Here is a 7,491-nt window from a genome sequence, read left to right on the forward strand (position 1 = left end):
TTGTACCTGAAGGATACATACATACATACATATGTATATATATATATATATATATATATATATATATATATATGTATGTATATGTAGAGATACGTAGAAATATGTACATTTAAGCGAGGGCTTGCCTCGCCTCGTGTGAATTTAATTTCAAAGAAAGTTACGCACGCAAGCTCGCGTTTCACGTTTCAAACCCATTCCAAAGGAATACGTTGATTTTCAAAACCAACGACATAGTAGTCGATACCTTGACATTTAGATGAGAAACCTATACGAGTGAAATAATCAGCCGGAACTTATATGCTGAATTTCGTTTTCGACAGTGGCAATGATCTATCCGGTGTTTATGGGTTTTATATATGTATATGTATATATCTATATATCTTCTTTTTTTTATGGGAAAAGAAATTAGAAATATTTCGTACTAATCGAATATCCTGTTTCCTAAATTGCGAAAACATTTTATTACATCCGCGATTAAGCAAAATGAACAAATTCGTTGATTCTTCTCTTAATTTAACATGTTATTTTTTATTTATGTGATCTAATGGTATTTTTTATATTCCATGAAATATTTTCTTCCTTTTATATAATCTTACATAATGTAATCTTTAATCCGTAAACTTATCTAATCTCATTTGAACTCATGCTGGCAATTCTTTGTTTCATAAATATTCAGGATGTATGGATAATGATATAAATATGTACGTACGTGTGGATAATTTCAATATAAAAAAAAAAAAACATTTCTATTTAATCATCATATATCACAATGTATCAAATAATATTGTTCAATAAATTCGAACAACATCCGATACTTTGAAAGAGGGTCCAAAGATCAACGAGATTGTAACTGTTAATATAACGTAATATAATTATTTGGAATATATTATCTGACTAAAATAAGAAAAAGAAAAAACATGTCAGCAAAGCATTAAAAAATGATACAACTCAATTATAATTTAAAAGAGTTTAATGGAAATTAACAGGAATACAAAGAAATTATTTTTTTTTTTTACTCGGTTCACACATGTCACACATTTTTAAAAAAGAAAGCTTTCTTCTAATTTTAAGAAAAGATTAAAAAAAAAAAGGGGAAATATATTTTTCTTACTCGTCGTTTCACCCGAGAATGAAAAAAAAGAAAAAATTTGCGTAAACATCGACGATTATTATAATAATCCTATACGATGAAAAAAGAGACACGTCCGAGTTGAAACTTAGGTAGATCGCGACTGATGATGATGATGCTACAAGGTAGAAAATGCAATCAGGTTATAGAACGAATGAAGAGACACACGATGGTGCGTAACGCGCGTCAACAAAACCGGTTTCTCACGCGACTTGGCCGATTATTAAAAGTATAAACTTTATTTTTCTTCGCTTTGAAATTCTCAGACAAATCAACGGTTACTCGTTAACCATACGAGTCGTCGATAAAATCAGTGAAACGAATTCAACTAACCACGTGTTGTTCCCCGAACTGGTTTCGCGTATTTTTTTTATTTTTTCTTTTTCTTCAACTAGTCTAAGTTTTTCGAACTTTTTTCTTTTTTTCTTTAAATTCCCGCATTATGAAAATTTTATGCTAATTAATTCCTAAAGTCCTCTCTTAAAAAAAAAAATTCCGAAGAATTTTATTTTTCTCGTTTAGTAATTTCTTTTCTTTCTTTCTATTTTTGTTTTTTCTCTCCCTAACCCTCAACCCCCCCTCCGTTATATCTGTAATTTCGTTTTTATAAAATACCAAATTACTGATAATAATTTCTTTCTTCTATCATTTATTTTTAAAAATTCGGGAATTCATATTATTTTCTGTCAGAACGAATTATTTGTAAAATTTTTATTTTGAACTATTATCGAATGAAAAATTGTTAAAAACAAGATAATGTTATGTTGATCAATCAGTCATTAGAAAAGATAACATTTTTTGTATAGAACAGTAAATGAAAATCTAACAGATTATAAATTATTATGGATCATTCAATATAATTTAAAGATTTTTATAACATTTTCATATTTAATCGAATTACTATTGGAGATTGTTCGAAAAAATAATATCATTTTTCTTACTTTAAATTTCGTAAGTCACGTTTACCGCGATACCGAATTTAACTCTTAAACCTCAAAATCATTTAACATTCCAGCAACAGACACTTTCATACGTGATTTAGAACCTGCTTGTATTTCGATTCGTCGAGTAAGGTTTTTTTTTTCTGCTATCGCACCACAGATATGAAAAGTCATAATTAACGTTTTAGTCATATTTTCCTTTTTTCTTTTATTACCCTAATGGTAAATAATGCAGCGCAAGAACAAAATTGCCAGTCTTGTTTACGGAGAGAATTTGTTCATTGAACGCCAATATCAAAATTCATTTCCGAAATTTCGTTTCTGAAAGATCGTACTCTCGAACGTATATGAAAAAATCGTCTTTTATTTAGCATTAGAAAAAAAAACGATATTACTTTCCGAACAAACACAAATATAGCTTTAATAAAAAAAAAAATATAATAAAATATATAAAATGTATAAAACAATGAATTGGCATTGATTACATTGATACCGATAAACATGATTATTTAAAAAAAGAAAAGCTTGTCTTATTCGTTAATTTAAAATTGCAGTTCTTGTGTAGTGGCCCACTTTATAATTAACAAAAGTTATATCCTCCATTTTAAATGATGACGTTTCGTTTTTCTTATTCTTTTCTCTTTTTTTTTCTTTTTTTTCTTTTCTTTTTTTTTTATCATTTTTTCTATTTTATCAACAAATTTTTCCACAACGCAAATTGAACGTAGTTTATCTTTACGAAAAACGAATGCAATCGAAGAAAAAGAAATGAAGAAAAGAAAAATACGCATTAATTGTTAAATTAAAAAAAGATACCTTGCACCACACACCAATGTCGAGCATTTAACGTATTTATTTTTCGCGCGTACGCGTTCACGTGTTCGATTTTAAATCGCAAAAGACATTTTTCTTTTTTGCGGGAAAAACAATGGACACGTCATGCGATGCGAATCGTTAGCCGGCAATACCATTCGATTATTATTACTAATAGAAGGAATGAGATTACGAGAAAAGATCTTATGTTAGATAATTAATGTTAAACCTAAATAATGGGATTTATCATAATCATCATAATCATCATCATAAATGGAGATCATGATTCAAAGAGGATCCGCGACGGGGATTTTTATTGATGATCTATATGACACATAATCGAGATCACGTGATTTATGTTCCTTCTTCGAAGGTTAATTCGATCATCCCTTTTTATTTAATTTTTTTTATGAAAGAAAAAAAAAATAAGAAACAATAATAATAATAGTTAAAAAAAGAAAAATAAAATGAACGGCAAAGTAAATTAACGACAAGTCTATCAACCATCGTAGAATAAAAGGAAACAATTGTTTTGATCATTGTCGAGGAAAAAGAACTGACAACGTTTAAAAAGATCTCGATCTCTGCATTGAAACAACGCGTGTAATCCTTCTTTCGTAATATTCTTCCACGTGCTTTTGGACAACTTGATTTATTTTGTTGATTCTTTTTCTTTTTTTATTTTTTTTTTTTATTTTCAACAATACCGATAAATTCGCAACATGGACACATTAAATGGGATTTTAAAATACTATATGTTTGTTCGTTTTCGAAATATTAATCGAACGATATCGAGAGATATGAAAGGGATGAACAGGAGTTAAGAGGGGTGGTAATCAAACGTAAGTGGATATCATCGAATACTATTATTGTGAACATTGCAATCGATAGAAAAGTAAGGGAAACAAAATCTAATTGTAAGAGAAAAGGTGTAATATTTTTCAAACGATTATCTTTATCGATATATCGTTTATATTATTTATTATATTTAATTACGATAATTTTCACGAATAATATTATCTAATTATTTATCTATACAATATTTACATTTGGCTTAAGGTCACGAAAGGATTTACAATATTTAATACACGGAATGATGCTTTTTAAACGAATTTTTAACGAAGATTTATAAAATCGAATTAAATAACCTTGAGATAGATTGCTTACAACGAGAATCGAGTGTTTCGATATATTCAATTGAACCTCGTTGATCTGTCAACAGACCGACACCTTTGATCGAGAATCTCATATTACATATTGTTCTGTCAATCGGAAGCAAATATTACTTTGTATACGACTGTTGCTCAATAATAATCTTCTTTTTGATTACGTTTTATCATCGAGATAAAACGAAAAAAGGCGAGATGTACGGATGAGCGTGCGCACAACTATAATAAATTTAATTTTAGAGATAATAACTATGTAATAAATATTTCCGTTTCGTTATTAAAAGTCTAAAAAAAAATGATTGCGACAAATTAGTTGAGTTAAAGATTTCATTTTTTTTCTTTTTGTGTGTTTTTCTTTTTTAAAAAAAAGCACATAATAAAATAAAACTAGATCGATATAGGAAAAAGCATCGATTGTTGATCCTCTTCTTCTTCCTAAGTTAGAAATTTGGGCGCAAAAAAGACCACGTGACCGATTCGAAATCCCGAACGGGTACGCTGCACCCGTGCATACGTAAGTTACATAAAGACAAACATCGAATCCGATGTCAACTAGCTTAGAATCTAACTTTCACTGGGCCATTTGTATTTACCCCGCTATTATTTCTATCGTACACTTTTTTTATAATTTATTCAAATTTAAATCTATTTATTCAACACTATTTAACACTATTTAAAACCATTATCGAAGAGTTTGTTGTTTGTATTCAACGATTACTTTCTAGTTGGAATATCGAGGTCGGTGTCTTTGAAACACGACTCTTTCATTACTTTTTTTTTTTGTATCTATTTATTTATTTATTTATGTATTTTTTCTTTCCCATCGAACATCAAAATTTGATCTTTTTTCTTTTTTTTTTCCCCCCTCCATTCATTTGTAACGTGAAATAATTTAGGGAACGAAAAAGAAAAAAAAAGAAATGCGACGAAGATATTACACTTTTTTTCTTATCTTCAAACTTCGTTTGAAGTTAAGCTGAAAGAAGAAGTGTGATGGAAATAGATGGACAGGAAGAGAGATAGAGATAGAGATAGATATAGATATAGATATAGATATAGATATAGAGAGTATTGAACGAATAAAATAGCTTACCTTGAAACAAGCAAGTCCCCTACGGGTGTCTCCTGAGCGATAGCTCGTGCTAGACTGTCGTACCTTCAAAGTTACTTCGTCTTCTGTGTTGCTTTTCGATTTGCGACCTCGCCATCATAGTTGCGTTATTTGCCATTACTGTGGCGCCACCATCACTCGGCGTCATATTTCTCCTCATCACCCTCGTTAATGACAACAATCAGTTTCTATATTTATTTTTATGATATCAATTCTTATCATATTTATTTTCCGTTAGATCAGAAAAATCAAAATGTATTTATTTATTTATTTAATTTTGTACTTATAGTAAACACTTAAAAGATTATCAGACGACGAGAACGAAGTACGAGTTAATTGGTATTTAATTTTAAAAATGGCGTATAATCTTGTTAACGTTTAGTAATGTTTTTTTTATAGAATTTGGAAAGAAAATTTGATAGAAGATAAGATGAAGATTAGAGTTAATTGAAGTTTGAGAAGATAATTAAAATTAAATAAAGATATTTTACGTGATAACTGAAATAGATTTTTAAAAATACTTTCTAATAAGTAAAACAGCGGTATAAGTTTGAAAAAAACAGACGCGTGTTGGGATCAAATTGTCATAATGGTAAAGCACACTTGCTCATCTTATGCGCTGCGTAGTATATTCTGTTTTTTTTTTTGGAAATATTAGTTATTATACAAAGTGTTGTACTTTGAAAGAAGCGTTGACAATTTTTCGAGTTTTAAACTTATCTAGCAGAATTATCTAGTGTCTATCTCTGAAATATATTTCTTAGTAAGGACCAACTACTTTCCTTAATCTATTAAATTACTATAGCGCGTATAGAAAATAATCAGGACAGGTAATTGGCTCGTTCGTTTCTACATTTTGCGAGGACCTGTGAAAATTTAATAATATTTATAAAAATTATAAATGGAAGAATATTTTGTTATAATTAATATAATAAAAATATTTATGCACATAAATAATAATTTATATAATAACGAAAACAAAAAATGTAATTAATTTTCTTTTTCCATTTGAAGCAACCAGCAAATGTGATGTATCCACATATTATTTATATTCAATAATCACATACGACGAAGACTATATATATATAGTGTTTATTATTTATGATTTACGATATAAACAATATACAATACATATCTATGAATATTTATCTTTATCATTTGTACATCGTTTCATTTAATCATGATCTATAACGATTCAAAAATTATTTCATCCACAATGAACTATCGAATAATAAAATGAATCACGAATTCACAATTCCAATACAATTAATAAACGCGTATCAAGCAAGATGACCCACATTCGAACAATAAATTATACTTATAGAGAGATAATATAACAAATTGTCTGATATAAATAGCAATGCTTAATTTTTACATCGTACATTATTCGTTTAATCATCCTTGACCTCGGTCTGCTGGAGTATTATGTGTTTGAACGAAATGAGATCAAAGTCTTGTGTCTTTAACGATATCAGCCCTTAGGGAAAAGAAATTGTATGTCGTTATCGAGTTATGATATTTGGGAACAGAATACCATCTTTAATTCGTGTTTATAAATGTTCGTTAAATGTGAAATAAAAATAGAAAAAAAAAATATTCTTCTCGGCGACCTCGAAAACGTGTAAATCAAACTAACATTAGTAATGCTTCTTGAACAGTCAGGGTCAAGGGCAAATTCTTAGCTTTGATTTCAAGAATTCTTATCGTTTTAGTTTCCGTTATTACTGAAGGATCGATTAAACATATTAGAGGGGGATTATTGATTATGATCAGTATCAAATGTAAAAGATTGAAGCATAAATTACTTGTTTGAAAAAAATAAAAGGAAAGAAAACAGGAAAGGGGAGGGGGTGATGTTCACAGGACCTCGACTTCATTTTATCTTTTTTTTTCTCTGTCTTTTAACAATCCCGCTCGTTATCCTTGATCGGTAATGTAATATGTGACTCACGTTCGTAAGACGAACAAGAGCACGAAAACGTTCTTCGTCTTCGTCGTTGTCATTGTCTTCTTGTACGTCTTGTCGTATCTCCTTCGTTGCACACTTCCTGGCATCATCCTTCAACACGGTCAAACTTCCCCTTCTCGATCGAATTAATAGAATTTCAGATAGACAGGAATTATTTTTATTAAATTTAACACGCGATAACGTTGTTGTTGTTTTTCTTCCAATTATATTTTTTTATTTAATCAAGTGGTTAAAAAAAAAAGCGTTGTACATACGAGAAGTGGATTTTCTTTTTTCTTTCTTTTTTCTTTTTTTTGTTGTTTGTAAAAAAACTAACTCTCCGTCAATCTTTTTATTAAAAAAAAAAAAAAAAAAAAAAA

At 29.0% G+C, this 7,491-nt stretch overlaps 2 protein-coding genes across 3 annotated transcripts in view; one reads left to right on the top strand and one right to left on the bottom strand.

Moving 5' to 3' along the window:
* LOC106790952 overlaps nucleotides 1-5,253 on the bottom strand; it is a 10,625-nt gene extending 5,372 nt beyond the window's left edge. Inside the window, exon 1 of the mRNA XM_014756234.1 lies at nucleotides 5,146-5,253. The gene's annotated coding sequence lies outside the window, so the exon portion shown is untranslated. The remainder of the gene's footprint in view (nucleotides 1-5,145) is intronic.
* The window catches only part of LOC106790950 (tubulin polyglutamylase TTLL5), a 36,123-nt gene that overhangs the window by 20,136 nt on the left and 8,496 nt on the right, over nucleotides 1-7,491 (top strand). The window lies entirely within an intron of this gene.

Source organism: Polistes canadensis, unplaced genomic scaffold (assembly GCF_001313835.1).
Source record: "Polistes canadensis isolate GaletaPanama2010 unplaced genomic scaffold, ASM131383v1 scaffold_272, whole genome shotgun sequence".
NCBI classification, from domain to species: Eukaryota; Metazoa; Arthropoda; class Insecta; order Hymenoptera; family Vespidae; genus Polistes; species Polistes canadensis.